Raw genomic sequence first — 19905 nt, 5'->3', positions numbered from 1 at the left:
CTCCGCGGACGCTCCGCGGTCGCGTCGAGTGTCCACCGAAACTTACGTAGGACCCACGCGTCAGTGGTAGGGAGGCCGATAACATTCCCGCCAATGGTCATTGCCCGCGCGAAAAATCAAAGTAGACCAGTGCGCAATCCTGAAGCGATGGACGTCCTCGCCGCCGCAGCCATCACCATGGATTCCGAGGTAACCTTCGCACCCGCCGCCGCCACCCCACACACCCCCCATGGATTCCGAGACAAGCAAGTTCTGCTCCACCGTCGAACATACTATCAACCACCTCGTTAGCGGCGTTGGCGTGTGATACGTCTCCGACGTATCGATAATTTCTTATGTTCCATGCCACATTATTGATGTTATCTACATGTTTTATGCACACTTTATGTCATATTCGTGCATTTTCTGGAACTAACCTATTAACAAGATGCCGAAGTGCCAGTTGCTGTTTTCTGCTGTTTTTTGTTTCAGAAATCCTAGTAAAGAAATATTCTCGGAATTGGACGAAATCAACGCCCAGGGTCCTATTTTGCCACGAAGCTTCCAGAAGACCGAAGAGGAGACGAAGTGGGGCCACGAGGTGGCCAGACTATAGGGCAGCGCGGCCCAAGCCCTGGCCGCGCCGACCTATAGTGTGGGCCCCTCGTGTGGCCCCCTGACCTGCCCTTCCGCCTACAAATAGCCTCCGTCGCGAAACCCCCAGTACCGAGAGCCACGATACGGAAAACCTTCCAGAGACGCCGCCGCCGCCAATCCCATCTCGGGGGATTCAGGAGATCGCCTCCGGCACCCTGCCGGAGAGGGGAATCATCTCCCGGAGGACTCTACGCCGCCATGGTCGCCTCCGGAGTGATATGTGAGTAGTCTACCCCTGGACTATGGGTCCATAGCAGTAGCTAGATGGTTGTCTTCTCCCCATTGTGCTTAATTGTCGGGTCTTGTGAGCTTCCTAAAATGATCAAGATCATCTATCTGTAATTCTATATGTTGCGTTTGTTGGGATCCGATGAATAGAGAATACTTGTTATGTTGATTATCAATTCATGTCTATGTGTTGTTTATGATCTTGCATGCTCTCCGTTACTAGTAGATGCTCTGGCCAAGTAGATGCTTGTAACTCCAAGAGGGAGTATTTATGCTCGATAGTGGGTTCATGTCTCCGTGAATCTGGGGAAGTGACAGAAATCTCTAAGATTATGGATGTGTTGTTGCCACTAGGGATAAAACATTGGTGCTATGTTCGAGGATGTAGTTACTGATTACATTACGCGCAATACTTAATGCAATTGTCTGTTGTTAGCAACTTAATACTGGAGGGGGTTCGGATGATAACCTGAAGGTGGACTTTTTAGGCATAGATGCATGCTGGATAGCGGTCTATGTACTTTGTCGTAATGCCCAATTAAATCTCACAATACTCATCATAATATGTATGTGCATGGTCATGCCCTCTTTATTTGTCAATTGCCCAACTGTAATTTGTTCACCCAACATGATGTTTATCTTATGGGAGAGACACCTCTAGTGAACTGTGGACCCCGGTCCAATTCTCTATACTGAAATACAATCTACTGCAATAATGTTCTACTGTTTTCTGCAAACAATCATCATCCACACTATACATCTAATCCTTTGTTACAGCAAGCCGGTGAGATTGACAACCTCGCTGTTTCGTTGGGGCCAAGTACTTGGTTTGTGTTGTGCAGGTTCCACGTTGGCGCCGGAATCCCTGGTGTTGCGCCGCACTACATCTCGCCGCCATCAACCTTCAACGTGCTTCTTGGCTCCTACTGGTTCGATTAAACCTTGGTTTCATACTGAGGGAAAACTTGCCGCTGTACGCATCACACCTTCCTCTTGGGGTTCCCAACGGACGCGTGCTGTACGCGTATCAAGCAGCTTTTTTCTGGCGCCGTTGCCGGGGAGATCAAGACACGCTGCAAGGGGAGTCTCCACATCGAAATCTCTTTACTTTGTTTTTGTCTTGCTTAGTTTTATTTACTACTTTGTTTGCTGCACTAAATCAAAATACAAAAAAATTAGTTGCTCGTTTTACTTTATTTGCTATCTTGTTTGCTATATCAAAAACACAAAAAAATTAGTTACTTGCATTTACTTTACTTATTTCAACATGTTTCCTCCTAAGTTTGTTTTTAAAGATGTACCGGTAGGCCGAGGGTCTATCCTTGGGAAAGATAATATAGAAGATTTTTCCACTCATATTAGTACGGTTGAAGATTTTGAAGATATACACTTGGTAGAACTCGCTCCTACTTATGAAATTGCTGTTGCTTCTTTAGTACATGCGTTAGAAGCTAGATTTGCTAATCATAATCCTGTGATTCAACATATGTTTCTTACACTCAGTGATATGGAAGAAGGAGAAAAGAAAGATTTTGTATTAGAAACCCTTCTTAAAGAATTTGGGGGAATAGCAAGAGAAGCTAGAAAAGTCTTCACTAAATATAATATGCTAGGCTCTTATACCAACTTTGCCAATACCCTTGAGAAAATAGAAAAAGATAGACAAAAGTACACTAATGAAGTTAATTATGAGGGGGATATAAAAACATCAATACCTTGCAAGCTCTTGGGAATGTGCGAGGCACTAGAAAAGAATTTTGATTGGATTGTTCCTGAAAATTTGTTTGATGAGAATAGCAAGCCTAAAACCAATGAAAAAGGAGCCTCTGAAACTCACATAGAAAAGATAAAATGCATAGTTGAGAAAACTCCGCATCCCGCTGTAGATGCACCACCCTTTGATAACACTTGATACACACTTTCTGCGCCTAGCTGAAAGGCGTTAAAGAAAAGCGCTTGTGGGAGACAACCCATGTTTTTACTACAGTACCTTGTTTTTATTTTGTGTCTTGGAAGTTGTTTACTACTGTATCAACCTCTCCTTATCTTAGTTTAGTGTTTTGTTGTGCCAAGTAAAGTCGTTGATAGAAAAGTTCATACTAGATTTGGATTACTGCGCAGAAACAGATTTCTTTGCTGTCACGAATCTGGGCAAAATACTCTGTAGGCAACTCAGAAAATTATGCCAATTTACGTGAGTGATCCTCAGATATGTACGCAACTTTCATTCAATTTGAGCATTTTCATTTGAGCAAGTCTGGTGCCTCGATAAAATTCGTCAATACGAACTGTTCTGTTTTTGACAGATTCTGCCTTTTATTTCGCATTGCCAGTTTTGTTATGTTCGATGGATATTTCGATTCCATTGACTTTCAGTAGCTTTGTGCAATGTCCAGAAGTGTTAAGAATGATTATGTCACCTCTGAACATGTATATTTTGATTGTGCACTAACCCTCTAATGAGTTGTTCTAAGTTTGGTGTGGAGGAAGTTTTCAAGGATCAAGAGAGGGAGATGATATAACATGATCAAGGAGAGTGAAAACTCTAAGCTTGGGGATGCCCCGGTGGTTCACCCCTGCATATATCAAGAAGACTCAAGCGTCTAAGCTTGGGGATGCCCAAGGCATCCCCTTCTTCATCGACAACATTATCAGGTTCCTCCCCTGAAACTATATTTTTATTCCATCACATCTTATGTGCTTTGCTTGGAGCGTCGGTTTGTTTTTGTTTTTTGTTTTGTTTGAATAAAATGGATCCTAGCATTCACTGTATGGGAGAGAGACACGCTCCGCTGTAGCATATGGACAAGTATGTCCTTAGGCTTTACTCATAATATTCATGACAAAGTTTCTTCTTCGTTAAATTGTTGTATGGTTGGAAACGGGAAATGTTGCATGTGGTAATATATAATAAAATACTTGTGGAACATTGAGCTTTGATAACTTGATTCTTTGCAAATGTTTTGAGATATTTAGATGGTAAGGCTTGCTGGATAAATAAGTTAAAATTAGTAGTGGATTGTTGTCTTTAAGCTTGTGCCGTACTACAAACTCTATTTAAATAGTTGAAGGCGTAGTTGGACTTGATAGCTTTCCATGTCTGAGAGTTCATCGTAATAACTAAGTTGTGCTGAAGGTCGAGGGAGCTAGCGGGGTACTTGTGCCACCGTGAACGGCCCTCCTTGGAGTAAATTTTAATCATGCTCTTAATGATGAACCTGCTAGTTGTTTGCAATAAGCTTGTGAGTTCTTTTTGACTAATGTTAAGCTACGGTTTTTGGCACTTCCACCATCCAAATTTGCTAGCCTCTTCGGTACTGTGCATTGCCTTTTGCTCACATTGAGAATTGTGCATACTTCGCCGGTACATCCAAACCCGTGGGAGAACTTTCTCTTGTTCTCCTACACATAAGCCCATACATCTCCTCAAAACAGCCACCATACCTACCTACCACAGCATTTTCATAGCTGTTCCGAGATATATTGCCATGCAACATCCATTTTACATTACATGCCATGTTGTCATTTATTATTTATATATTACTTTGCATGATCATATACAGCTGATGTGTGGTTTACCCATGTTACGCTAGATCATTGCACATCCTGCTACACCGGCAGAGGCATACAGTTTCATACATCATGCTTCATTCATTATGAGTTATTTGTACCAAAAAGTGTGTTGTCATATTAGGATGTTGCCCCTAAAAATGAAAAGAGCCGTGGAGGCCATCAAAAAGAAAAAAAAAAAGAAAGAAAAAAATGAAAAGAAAGAAAAAAAAGGAAAAGAAAAAGAAAAAGAAAAAAAGAGAATAAAGAAAAAGGGGCAGTGATACGTCCAATTTGCATCACTATTTTATATCATAATTTGCTGTTATTCATTGATATATTTCATATTGGGACACAATACTTATGTTATTTCATCTATTTTGCATGCTTCATCATTATTGGAGGATCGAACACCGGAGCCAGGATTCTGCTGGAAAAAGCACCGTCAGAACGCAATATTTCGGAAGATCAACTCTGGAAGGAAATTATACCAAAAATCCTATTTTTCAAGATGACGAAGGAATCCAGAAGGAGGAGCCAGGAGGAGCCAGGGTGGGCCCACACCCTAGGGCGGCGCGGCCCAGGCCCTGGCCGCGCCGGCCTATGGTCTGGGGGGCCCACGACCCTTTTCGCCTCCTTTTCTTCGCCAAACCCTTCGTCCCGAAGACCTAAGCCACAGAGGGTACCTCGCGAAGAGTTACAGCCGCCTCTGCGGGGCGGAGAACACCAGAGAGAAAAGAGCTCTCCGGCGGGCAGGAATCCGCCGGGGAAATTCCCTCCGGGAGGGGGAAATCGACGCCATCGACACCGTCATCGAGCTGGACATCATCGCCATCACCATCATCATCATCTCCACCATCATCACCGCCGTCATCACCGCTGGACACCGTCACCGCCGTAGCAATTTGGGTTTGATCTTGATTGTTTGATAGGGGAAACTCTCCCGGTATCGATTCCTACTTGTTGTTGATGCTATTGAGTGAAACCATTGAACCAAGTTTATGTTCAGATTGTTATTCATCATCATATCACCTCTGATCATGTTCCGTATGATGTCTCGTGAGTAGTTCGTTTAGTTCTTGAGGACATGGGTGAAGTCTAAATGTTAGTAGTGAATTATGGTTGAGTAATATTCAATGGTGTGATATTTAAGTTGTGGTGTTATTCTTCTAGTGGTGTCATGTGAACGTCGACTACATGACACTTCACCATTTATGGGCCTAGGGGAATGCATCTTGTATTCGTTTGCCAATTGCGGGGTTGCCGGAGTGACAGAAACCTAAACCCCCTTGGTATATCGATGCGGGGAGGGATCGCGAGGATCTCGAGTTTAAGGCTGTGGTTAGATTTAATTCTTAATTACTTTCTTGTAGTTGCGGATGCTTGCAAGGGGTATAATCACAAGTATGTATTAGTCCTAGGAAGGGCGGTACATTAGCATAGGTTCACCCACACAACACTTATCACAACAATGAAGATTATTTAGCCGTATGTAGCGAAAGCACTAGACTAAAATCCCATGTGTCCTCGAGAACGTTTGGTCATTATAAGTAAACAAACCGGCTTGTCCTTTGTGCTAAAAAGGATTGGGCCACTCGCTGCAATTATTACTCTCGCACTTTACATACTCGTACTTTATTCATTGTTACATCAAACCCCTGAATACTTGTCTGTGAGCATTTACAGTGAATCCTTCATCGAAACTGCTTGTCAACACCTTCTGCTCCTCGTTGGGATCGACATTCTTACTTATCGAAGATACTACGATACACCCCCTATACTTGTGGGTCATCAAGACTATTTTCTGGCGCCGTTGCCGGGGAGTGAAGCGCTATTGGTAAGTGGAATTGGTAAGGAAAACCTTCTTTGTTGTGCTGATTTTATTTCTGCCTGCTACTATAAGTCATTATGGAGAGATCTTCTCTTCAATTTCTATTTGGGAAATCTACTACTACTGCAACGGTAGTGGATGAGGCGCCAGGTGAGGAAGTAATACCATATAAAATACCTATGAAAATTATTGAACGTGTTATGGATAACCGCTATGAAGGGGATGGAACTGTCCATCCTGGTGATCATTTACTGTTTTTGCATGAATTATGCGGGTTATTCAAATGTGCAGGTATTGCTATGGATGAAGTGAGGAAGAAACTATTCTCTTTGTCGCTGTCCGGTAAGGCGGCGCATTGGTATAAATTCTTGGATAATGGGGATTCTCTTGAATGGAATGATATTGTGCCCGGTTTTATTCTAAGTTCTATCCTCCAAGTGAAATTCATAAGGATCGGAATCGCATATATAATTTTTGGCCTCATGATGGAGAGAGTATTGCCCAAGCTTGGGGGAGATTGAAGTCTTTAATGCTCAAATGCCCCATTCATGAGCTTCCTGGTAATGTTATTATTGATAATCTCTATGCAAGACTTTCTTTTCAAGACAAGACCTTGCTGGATACTTCTTGTTCTGGATCATTTACACGCAACAAAGAAGAGTTTAAAAGGGACCTTCTTTATCGGATCCAAGAAAATACTGAAGGTTGGGAGAACGATAAGGATAGAGAATCAGGTATAATTTATGATTATAAATGCATTGAAGCTTTTATGGATACTGATAAATTTCGTAATATGAGTGCTATATATGGTCTTGATTCTCAAGTTGATGTAAATCTTTATAAAGCTTTTGCCTCTCATTATGAATTGCCAAAGAAGAATTTTGATAAGTATCATGAACCGTATAAAGATAAAATTGATTCATCTATTAATAAATGCGTTGTAGTTGAAACTGCTGATCGTGTTATTCCTGAAGCTTATATTGAAAAAACTCCTTTCCCTGCTAAAATGAAAGAGTACTCTGTTATAAATAGTGCGGTTCATAAAAGTGAAAAGAAACCTGTAGAACCTGAAGAACAAATAAAAGTTGAACCTGCTGTTGCAATAATTAAAGATCTTGTGACTGAAAGTGTGGAGGATGGTCATATTATTTTCTGTGAAGATGCTTCTAATATTGTCTCACATCCTAATAAACCCAAACAAGCTAGTGTTCCTATGATATCTGTTAAAATTGGTGATCATTGTTATTATGGATTATGTGATATTGGTGCAAGTGTTAGTGCTATTCCGTATGAGCTTTACACGGAGATTATGCACGAAATTGATTCTTGTGAACTTGAAGATATTGATGTGGTTATTCAGCTGGCTAATAGAGAAACTATTTCTCCAATTGGTATTGTTCGAGATGTGGAAGTTTTATGCGGTAAGATTAAATATCCAGCTGACTTTTTGGTACTTGGTTCTGCTGCTAGTGATTATTGTCCTATTATTTTTGGTAGACCTTTTCTAAATACTTGTGGAGCTATTATAGATTGCAAGAAAGAGAAAATTTTGACTAAATTTGCTGGTGAATCTTATGAGTTTAACTTCTCTAAATTTACTAAAACTCCTTATAAAGCTGATTTGCCTAGTAATGATTTTAAAATGGAGCAATGTGCATCTATTGTTCTTGTTCCTAATAATCCTTTGCAGCAACATTTGGAGGATAGCGAGAGCGAAATTTTTAGGAAAGAAAGAGATGAGCTTGAGCAAATTTTTCTTCGCCAACCTATTCTCAAGCATGATTTACCGGTGGAAGATTTGGGTACAACACCGCCACCAAAGGAAGATCCTGTTTTTGATTTAAAGCCTTTACCTGATAATCTTAAATATGCTCATATTGATGATAAGAAAATATATCCTGTTATTATTAGTTCTAAGCTTTCGAGAGATTGAGGAAGAAAGGTTATTGGAAATATTGAAGAAGCATCGAGGCGCTATTGGCTACACTCTTGATGATTTGAAGGGGATTTCTCCGTCTATATGCCAACATGCTATTAATATGGAAGATGATGCAAAGCCTGTTGTTGAACCTCAGCGTCGTCTAATTCCGAAGATGAAGGAAGTGGTAAGGAATGAGGTATTACGACTTCTTGAAGCTGGTATTATATATCCTATTGCTGATAGTAGATGGGTTAGTCCTGTGCATTGCGTTCCCAAGAAAGGAGGTATGGCTGTTGTGCCTAATGATAATGATGAGCTCATTCCTCAAAGAGTAGTTGTAGGGTATAGAATGTGCATTGATTTTCGAAAAGTTAATAAAGTTACTAAGAAAGATCATTACCCTTTACCATTTATTGATCAAATGCTAGAAAGATTGTCTAAAAATACTCATTTTTGCTTTCTTGATGGTTATTCTGGGTTTTCACAAATTGCTGTTAAAGCTAAAGATCAAGAGAAAACCACCTTTACTTGTCCTTATGGAACTTATGCTTATAGACGCATGCCTTTTGGTTTATGTAATGCTCCGGCTACTTTTCAAAGATGCATGTCTGCTATTTTTCATGGTTTTTGTGAAAGTATTGTAGAGGTATTCATGGATGATTTTTCCGTCTATGGGAATTCTTTTGATAGTTGCTTGCGAAACCTTGATAAAGTTTTGCAGAGATGTGAAGAAACTAACCTTGTTCTTAATTGGGAGAAATGCCACTTTATGGTTAATGAAGGAATTGTATTGGGACATAAAATTTCTGAGAGAGGTATTGAAGTTGATAGAGCTAAAGTTGAAGCAATTGAGAAGATGCCCTATCCGAAGGATGTTAAAGGTATTCGTAGTGTTCTTGGTCATGCTGGGTTTTATAGGAGATTTATTAAAGATTTCTCCAAGATTTCAAAGCCTCTTACTAATCTTCTTCAAAAAGATGTACCATTTGTTTTTGATGACGATTGTAAGGAAGCTTTTGAAACTCTTAAGAAAGCCTTAACAACTGCTCCTATAGTTGAACCCCACGATTGGAACTTACCCTTTGAAATTATGTGTGATGCTAGTGATTTTGCTTTGTAGGCGCTGTTCTTGGACAGCGAGTAGATAAAAAACTGAATGTTATTCATTATGCTAGTAAAACTCTTGATGCTGCTCAAAGAAATTATGCTACAACTGAAAAGGAATTATTAGCTGTAGTCTTTGCTTGTGATAAATTTAGATCTTATATTGTTGATTCAAAAGTTACTATTCATACTGATCATGCTGCAATTAGATACCTAATGACAAAGAAAGATGCTAAGCCGAGGCTTATTAGATGGGTACTTCTTTTGCAAGAATTTGATTTACATATTGTAGATAGGAAAGGTGCTGATAATCCTGTTCTTGATAATTTGTCTAGATTGGAAAATAATGCTTAATATCCTCTTCCTGTTAATGATAGTATTCCAAATGAACAATTGGTCAGAATAATAAAGGTGAGCTCGCGAGACAGTCCTTGGTATGCTGATTATGCTAACTTTATTGTTTCCAAGTACTTGCCTCCAACCTTTTCAGCTCAGCAAAGGAGGAAATTCTTTTATGACTTGAGGCATTATTTCTGGGATGACCCACACTTATATAAAGAAGGAGTGGATGGTATTATGCGAAGATGTGTTCCTGAGTATGAACAACAAGAAATATTGAGTAAATGTCATGGTAGTGCTTATGGAGGACATCATATTTGGAGAAAGAACCGCGCAAAAGGTTTTACAATCAGGTTTTTATTGGCCAACTCTCTTCAAGGATGCGAGAAAGTTTATTTTATCTTGTGATGAATGCCAAAGGGTTGGTAATATCTCCAGACGCAATGAAATGCCTATGAATTATACTCTTGTTATTGAACCGTTTGATTGTTGGGGATTTGACTTCATGGGACCTTTTCCGTCTTCGGAAGGTAACACTCATATACTTGTTGCTGTTGATTATGTTACTAAATGGGTGGAAGCTATACCTACAAAAAGTGCTGATGGTGAGACCTCTTTAAGAATGCTCTTAGATATTATTTTTCCTAGATTTGGAGTACCTAGATATATTATGACTGATGGAGGTTCTCATTTTATTCATGGAGGTTTTAGAAAAACTCTTGCTAAGTATGGTATTAATCATAGAATTGCTTCTGCTTATCATCCTCAAACTAGTGGTCAAGTAGAATTATCAAATAGAGAGATTAAATCTATTTTGGGAAAGACCGTTAATAAAACTAGAAAGAATTGGGCTAGTAAATTGAAGGATGCACTTTGGGCTTATAGAACTGCTTATAAAAATCCCATGGGAATGTCACCTTATAAAATGGTTTATGGGAAAGCTTGTCATTTACCTCTAGAACTAGAGCACAAAGCTTATTGGGCTGTTAGAGAATTAAATAAAGATCCTAAACTTGCTGGTGATAAGAGGTTGTTGCAATTGAGTTCTCTAGATGAATGGAGAAGTGAAGCATATGAAAATGCTAAACTCTTTAAAGAGAAAGTTAAAAAATGGCATGATAGGAGGATTATCAAAAGAGAATTTAATATTGGGGATAAAGTCCTATTGTATCGGTCTCGTCTCAGATTCTTTGCGGAAATTACTCTCGAAATGGGAAGGACCATATGTTGTCGAGGAGGTGTATCGTTCAGGAGCAATCAAAATTAGCTCTCTCCAAGGCAATGCTACGCAAGTGGTGAATGGACAAAGACTCAAGCATTATATCTCGGGTGATTCTTATAATGTTGATGTTGATATTATTCAAGTGGAAACACCGGAGGCCTACATCAAAGGGCAAATTGACAGTCCGCCAGAACTCGACTTCGAATAGGTAACAGTACTGGTAATGAAAAGTACGCAATTTACTTTCCGAACTATATTTTTGCTGTTTTTGGAAAATATGAGAAATTACGAGTTCGAAACGGAGTGGAAAGGACGCACGAGGGGTGCCACCATAGGGCGGCGCGGCCTGACCTGGGCCCGCGCCGGCCTATGGTTTGGCCGCCCCGTCGCCCCTTTCCGACTCTGGTTCGATCTGGTACTTTCCTTTTGTCGAGAAAATTTTTGCTATATAATCCCCCCAGACCCCTGGAGGTCCGTATATCGTTTTCTCGACGTGTTTTGTTTCGAGTTGTTTCTGCCAGGATTTGCTTCGGATCTAGAGCCATCATGTCTTCGTCGGAAACTCCGAAGGACAGCTCCAGCAAGGATGTTGGCAACTTGTACATGGAGGAGCTGAGGATGCACCCCAAGGAGTTGCTGCTCGTTGAAGGAGAACTGCAGGTCAAGGATGTCCAGGGTCCTAAAGGAGAAGGAAGCCTGGAAGACAGGATGGAGAAGCTAGAACAAGAGGTTTTCAAATACAAGAAGATGGCTGAGCGTGAGGTGGATATTTTCCACAGGATTGTGTCTGAACTCATTGCTGAACATGAGAAGGAAACTGCAAAGCTTTGGAGCGATATCCTCTCACTTCACGACACCACCAACAAGCTCCAAGCACAACTCTATGATTTTCAGAATCAGAACTGTGAGTATGAAAACAGGTTTAAATACATAAGCCGTCTTTGCTAGTTTCAGGATCCCCGAGACCAAGATGTCGTTTCTTGATGGAGAGCCTCTTCCTTGGAAGTTTGATGACGGGAGTTCATCACCATCATCGCCAAAGGAGTAATTCATCATCGGTATTGGCATCCCCTTGGTTTGTTCCAAGCTTGGGGGAGTGCCGCGGTATCACATTATCACTACCTTTTACTTTTATTGTCAAGTAGTATCATATCATGAGTAGGGAAGTTATCATATAAGATGGGTTGCGTTTGGAAGTATCTCTCCTTTATTTGGTTATCTATGTATCCCTTGGTGTGAGTTATCGTTATGGAATATTAATGAGAAGTCTTATCATTTACATATTGCACATCTTATTTTAGTTTGCAATCTCTACTATATGATTCACCTTGTTGTTAGTATTGGTATCACTTTGGGAGCATTGAATAAATCTATTTGGTTTTGGCAAACTTAGCATTGGTCAATAGCAACAACACTTTGAGGTTTAAATAGAAAAGAGAAATACATGTAGATGTTTCATTGTCTTTCTTGTTAGCTCATAGCTTATTATTCTGAAGTTAAAATTGTTTGTACTTACAAGGAAGATGCATGATTGTTTCTATCACATGTATATTTGTTTGTTTCCCTCGACTCTTATGCTTGCTAATTAACCTTGCTAGCCAAAGACCTGTACTGAGAGGGAATACTTCTCGTGCATCCAAACCTTAACCCAAACCTATGCCATTTGTGTCCACCATACCTACCTACTACATGGTATTTTCTGCCATTCCAAGTAAATACTTCATGTGCTACCTTTAAACAATTCAAAACTTAGTATCTCTTATTTGTGTCAATGTTTCATAGCTCATGAGGAAGTATGTGGTGTTTTATCTTTCAATCTTGTTGGGCAACTTCCACCAATGGACTAGTGGCTTCACCCGCTTATCCAATAATTTTGCAAAAAGAGCTGGCAATGGGATTCCCAGTCCCAAATTGATTAAACTAAATAGACACTCCTCCATGGTATGTGATTGATGGACGGCACCCGAAGGATTCGGTTAGCCATGGCTTGTGTAAGCAAAGGTTGGGGGAGTGTCATCATCATAATAAAGCTAAAATAAAAAGGCACTCCTTCATGGTATGAGATTGTTGGCAGGCACCCGAGGATTCGGTTAGCCATGGTTTGTGAAAGAAAGGTTGGAAGGAGTGCCACACAAAATGAAAATAATATGGGAGCCGCTCTTAGGAGGTTGTCTGGCAAGGGGGTTAGAGTACCCGCTACCAGTCGTTGACAACAACAAACACCTCTCAAAATGTTACTTTTATTCTCTTTATATGATTGCAAAAATTGAAAAAGCTCTAGCACATGATTTAATCCCTGCTTCCCTCTGCGAAGGGCCTGTCTTTTACTTTATGTTGAGTCAGTAAACCTATTTCCCTCCATCTCAAGCAAGCATTTGAGTAGTTGTGATCAAACCATTATATTGTGATTTGCTACATCATGTCTTTTATTCTTCTTTGTTTAGTACAAGTTTTATCTGAATGAATATAGCTTTGCAAGTTATCAATGATCATGAGAAAACCATTATGATTGAGTATGCAAGTTGTGCCTTATAAACTTTAACATGGGAGCGCTGCTCAATGAGATATAATCTGTTAATTGTTCTCTGACCAAGAACGAAGTTTGCCATCACCAATTATGATTTCTTATGCACCTTTACTTGTGATTACCTTATACTTGTTTCAATATGAGTTATAAGAGATTGTTTACTATAATGTCCTGTGTGAATGAATATGATGCTTCTTGTCCGTATTTTATTCATCGACTCTTCACCCCATAAACATGTGGTCATGTCTATCGAGCTCAGTTTCGCTTGGGGACAAGCGAAGTCTAAGCTTGGGGGGAGTTGATACGTCCAATTTGCATCACTATTTTATATCATAATTTGCTGTTATTCATTGATATATTTCATATTGGGACACAATACTTATGTTATTTCATCTATTTTGCATGTTTCATCATTATTGGAGGATCGAACACCGGAGCCAGGATTCTGCTGGAAAAAGCACCGTCAGAACGCAATATTTCGGAAGATCAACTCTGGAAGGAAATTATACCAAAAATCCTATTTTTCAAGATGACGAAGGAAGCCAGAAGGAGGAGCCAGGAGGAGCCAGGGTGGGCCCACACCCTAGGGCGGCGCGGCCCAGGCCCTGGCCGCGCCGGCCTATGGTCTGGGGGGCCCACGACCCTTTTCGCCTCCTTTTCTTCGCCAAACCCTTCGTCCCGAAGACCTAAGCCACAGAGGGTACCTCGCGAAGAGTTACAGCCGCCTCTGCGGGGCGGAGAACACCAGAGAGAAAAGAGCTCTCCGGCGGGCAGGAATCCGGGGAAATTCCCTCCGGGAGGGGGAAATCGACGCCATCGACACCGTCATCGAGCTGGACATCATCGCCATCACCATCATCATCATCTCCACCATCATCACCGCCGTCATCACCGCTGGACACCGTCACCGCCGTAGCAATTTGGGTTTGATCTTGATTGTTTGATAGGGGAAACTCTCCTGGTATCGATTCCTACTTGTTGTTGATGCTATTGAGTGAAACCATTGAACCAAGTTTATGTTCAGATTGTTATTCATCATCATATCACCTCTGATCATGTTCCGTATGATGTCTCGTGAGTAGTTCGTTTAGTTCTTGAGGACATGGGTGAAGTCTAAATGTTAGTAGTGAATTATGGTTGAGTAATATTCAATGGTGTGATATTTAAGTTGTGGTGTTATTCTTCTAGTGGTGTCATGTGAACGTCGACTACATGACACTTCACCATTTATGGGCCTAGGGGAATGCATCTTGTATTCGTTTGCCAATTGCGGGGTTGCCGGAGTGACAGAAACCTAAACCCCCGTTGGTATATCGATGCAGGAGGGATCGCAGGATCTCAGAGTTTAAGGCTGTGGTTAGATTTAATTCTTAATTACTTTCTTGCAGTTGCGGATGCTTGCAAGGGGTATAATCACAAGTATGTATTAGTCCTAGGAAGGGCGGTACATTAGCATAGGTTCACCCACACAACACTTATCACAACAATGAAGATTATTTAGCCGTATGTAGCGAAAGCACTAGACTAAAATCCCGTGTGTCCTCGAGAACGTTTGGTCATTATAAGTAAACAAACCGGCTTGTCCTTTGTGCTAAAAAGGATTGGGCCACTCGCTGCAATTATTACTCTCGCACTTTACATACTCGTACTTTATTCAACTGTTACATCAAACCCCCCTGAATACTTGTCTGTGAGCATTTACAGTGAATCCTTCATCGAAACTGCTTGTCAACACCTTCTGCTCCTCGTTGGGATCGACATTCTTACTTATCGAAGATACTACGATACACCCCCTATACTTGTGGGTCATCAGGCAGCATTACTATCTTTTATCCACACTTGTGCTCATGTTTTAGCACCCGCATTATTCATAGTCATCATTTGTGCTCATGTTCAGCACCTACATTCATATGAGAGAGTTTTCATGTTTTACTAGTATAACTATGTGGGGAATTTACACTATAGAACTTGGGTTGTATATTCCAATGATGAGCCTCCTCAAAAGTGCTCTAGGTCTTCGTGAGCAACCAAGTTGGATGCACCCCCACTAGTTCCATTGGAGAGCTTTCATACACATATAGCTCTATGTGCATCCGTTGCATGGCAATCACTACTCCTTGCATAGCTTCGATCATAAGGCTTCCTCTTGTCTAATGGTCATTTACAGCTTTGCAAGCCTTTCTTCCATTTGGCCTTCCAAACCCCCATTAATGTTCTTTATGCCATAACATCCTGGTGCTAATACCAAATGCTTGCGCTCACCGGTTGAGTAGACTTCAAAACAGTTGATTCATGACGTTCATGTTTATGTTTACTTGACTGAATCCTTCTTATGTTGTGAAAATTTACTTGATGCTTGGAATGAAGGATAGAACTTCTATGCTGAATACTTAATACATCTTTAATGAACTTTGTACGGTTGCATGTCTTTAAAGCAATAGTTCATGAAAACTTCTAGCTTGTCTAACTCTTGCATTATCATCTCTTATGTCAATATAGATACTTGCTTTGAATGATTTGATCTCAGCACATATGCTTTACAAATAGTATGATGAATGTTATGATGGCATGTCACTCCAGAAATTATCTTTGTTTATCGTTTACCTGCTCGGGACGAGCAGGAACTAAGCTTGGGGATGCTGATACGTCTCCGACGTATCGATAATTTCTTATGTTCCATGCCACATTATTGATGTTATCTACATGTTTTATGCACACTTTATGTCATATTCGTGCATTTTCTGGAACTAACCTATTAACAAGATGCCGAAGTGCCAGTTGCTGTTTTCTGCTGTTTTCTGCTGTTTTTGGTTTCAGAAATCCTAGTAACGAAATATTCTCGGAATTGGACGAAATCAACGCCCAGGGTCCTATTTTGCCACGAAGCTTCCAGAAGACTGAAGAGGAGACGAAGTGGGGCCACGAGGTGGCCAGACTATAGGGCGGCGCGGCCCAAGCCCTGGCCGCGCCGACCTATAGTGTGGGCCCCTCGTGTGGCCCCCTGACCTGCCCTTCCGCCTACAAATAGCCTCCATCGCGAAACCCCCAGTACCGAGAGCCACGATACGGAAAACCTTCCAGAGACGCCGCCGCCGCCAATCCCATCTCGGGGGATTCAGGAGATCGCCTCCGGCACCCTGCCGGAGAGGGGAATCATCTCCCGGAGGACTCTACGCCGCCATGGTCGCCTCCGGAGTGATGTGTGAGTAGTCTACCCCTGGACTATGGGTCCATAGCAGTAGCTAGATGGTTGTCTTCTCCCCATTGTGCTTAATTGTCGGGTCTTGTGAGCTGCCTAACATGATCAAGATCATCTATCTGTAATTCTATATGTTGCGTTTGTTGGGATCCGATGAATAGAGAATACTTGTTATGTTGATTATCAATTCATGTCTATGTGTTGTTTATGATCTTGCATGCTCTCCGTTACTAGTAGATGCTCTGGCCAAGTAGATGCTTGTAACTCCAAGAGGGAGTATTTATGCTCGATAGTGGGTTCATGTCTCCGTGAATCTGGGGAAGTGACAGAAATCTCTAAGATTATGGATGTGCTGTTGCCACTAGGGATAAAACATTGGTGCTATGTTCGAGGATGTAGTTACTGATTACATTACGCGCAATACTTAATGCAATTGTCTGTTGTTAGCAACTTAATACTGGAGGGGGTTCGGATGATAACCTGAAGGTGGACTTTTTAGGCATAGATGCATGCTGGATAGCGGTCTATATACTTTGTCGTAATGCCCAATTAAATCTCACAATACTCATCATAATATGTATGTGCATGGTCATGCCCTCTTTATTTGTCAATTGCCCAACTGTAATTTGTTCACCCAACATGCTGTTTATCTTATGGGAGAGACACCTCTAGTGAACTGTGGACCCCGGTCCAATTCTCTATCTTGAAATACAATCTCTTGCAATCTTGTTCTACTATTTTCTGCAAACAATCATCATCCACACTATACATCTAATCCTTTGTTACAGCAAGCCGGTGAGATTGACAACCTCATTTGTTTCGTTGGGGCAAAGTACTTGGTTTGTGTTGTGCAGGTTCCACGTTGGCGCCGGAATCCCTGGTGTTGCGCCGCACTACATCTCGCCGCCATCAACCTTCAACGTGCTTCTTGGCTCCTACTGGTTCGATTAAACCTTGGTTTCATACTGAGGAAAAACTTGCCACTGTACGCATCACACCTTCCTCTTGGGGTTCCCAACGGACGCGTGCTGTACGCGTATCAAGCAGCGTGATTTCAGAGGTAAACAAGAGACAACCATCATCATTCTATTCTATTTACATCATTATATGTACATCATTAGCCGTGTTGGCGTGATTGCAGGTATCCCGGCCCTTGGAGAGGTTCAAGGCACTACATAAGAAGGGCTATCATATGGTCCATTGCTGGGAGAAGCTCAAAGACGCGCAAAAGTGGAAGACAAGCTTTGCGGCCTACGATGAAGTTGAGAAGAATGGGACAGCGGTTACCTCGACGACGAATACGACGATCATGGTCGTCAAGCCCTTCCACTTCCTCCCCGAGGCCATAAGGCTACCAAGGCCGATCTAGCCCGGGAGGCATAGGCCATTGCGTTCACCCAGAGCTTGGAGAAGATGATGGCCGAGAATCATGCCGCCATGGCTGCTAGGGACGAGAAGAAGCATCTGGAAAAAGAGGTAGCAACTGCCATCTACATCAACCTCACGAAAGAGGTCATTTAGGTCCAAAGGATGGACGTCGAGGCCAAAAAGGCAGAGGCCAAGGCCAAATGACGTCGAGGCCAGGAGGATGGGCGCCGAGGCCAAGACCCGTGCAGAGGACACAAGGATCATGCTAGCCGACTTGAGCAGCGTCGACGACGACACCAGGGCCTGATTCATGAAGAGACGCGCCGAAATCCGCGCGTGAGACGTCTGATCAGAGGCGCCAACGTCTAGCACCATGGCCTCCTTTTGGACTTCATATGCTGTTCAGGCCTTGGTGTGCCCCTTTTGGATTCTACTTTGCGCCGTACCATGTGCAAAGTGTGATGAATTTATTTCAGACATCAATTTGACGTAAGTTGAGACTATAATTTCACGCAAATTTGAGGCCACAACATCTTTTCTGAATTTTCTGAAACTAAACTGGCCCACGTCGGAAATGCGTCGGCCGACTGGAGCCACCCCCGACGCAAACGGACGCACGACCATTTCCACGTCCGCGGGCCGATGCAAACGGACGCTCGCGGACATTTTGACCGTCTGAAATGCGTCGTCCCTTTGGAGATGCCCTTATCGGACGCCCAAAAGTGGTCGCGAGTGTCCGTTTGTGTCTGGGTGTGCTCCCAGCGGGGCGACCCATTTTTAGATTTGAAACATATTTAAAAAGCATAGAAACTACTACATAGAAATTGTACAAAGTAGTTGTAGAAGCCTAGACTACTTGCTGCCTAACGGCCCGGCCCCGTCGTTGCGTTCCTCCGTTGTCTGCTTCTCCGCCGCCTGCCGTGCGGCCGCTAGGGCTGGGTGCGCCGCCGCGTCCTCTAGCAGGCACTACCGCAGCCTCGCGTTCGCGGCGTCGTCCTTGAGCGTCTCGAAGGACTCGACTAACGCCCTCTGCTCCGCTGCCTTCTCCTCCGGGGTAGGCGCATCAGGGTCATCGGAAGACCATGAGATGTCAGAGTCGTCATCCTATGCGGCTGAGGCGGCCGCCACGCTGTGGTGTTCCATCTCAGCATCGAATGCTGCGTGAGCCGCCTGCTCCTCCCCTGCTTCCTTCTTTGCTTCAGCCAGGGCCTTGGCATCCCTGACCGGGTCGAGGAGGTCGTCGGTGTTGTCTTCGTCGTCGAACTTCTCGTCGGAGCTCGAGGCCGGGGGAGGTGGAGTAGTAGGTGGAGGTGGAGGCGCGGCAGCCTGGCCGCGGCCGGCGCTGCTCATGGTGGCTCCGGTTGAGGCTGAGCGGCAGCGGCGCTGTGGTGGAGGTTGTGCGGTGGCTAGGGTTTAGTGGGGAGGACATGAGATGCTCGCGCTCCTATTTATATAGGTCGGAGGCAGGGCGATGGCCGCGACACGCGTGACATCGCCATTACTTCGTGCACAGAGGTGGGCGACGGCCGCGCGCCACGCGAGGCATCGCCATTTACGCGGCCGCAGACTGCAGAAGCGACGCCTCGACGCCAGTACTAGCGCCGCTGAGAAGACGCATCGACGCTGGGTCACTACCAGACGGGCACAACAAAACGTCCGCCAGACGCGAGCGGACACTTTGCGCGTCTGCGCAGCGTCCACAGAGACGCATCCGAGACTCATATTTGGGTCAGGTTTGCATAGCGGACAGCCCGGTCACTTTACATCGCCCCGCTAGAGATGGTACTGGACGCATTTATTGGTCCGGACTGACGCAAAGGATCATTGAGCGTGGCTCGTTTGGGTCGGCCCATTGAAGATGGCCTAAGGGCATCTCCAACCGCGCGACCCAAACCGCGCCCGCGCGTCCGTTTGGGTCGAGCCGGACAAAAACGCGGCCCAGCGCGGGGACGCACCGCAAAAGCGGACGGCCGCGGCGTCC

The sequence above is a fragment of the Lolium perenne genome, chromosome 4 (genome assembly GCF_019359855.2).
Source record: "Lolium perenne isolate Kyuss_39 chromosome 4, Kyuss_2.0, whole genome shotgun sequence".
NCBI lineage: Eukaryota > Viridiplantae > Streptophyta > Magnoliopsida > Poales > Poaceae > Lolium > Lolium perenne.
This window is presented reverse-complemented; position numbering follows the sequence as displayed.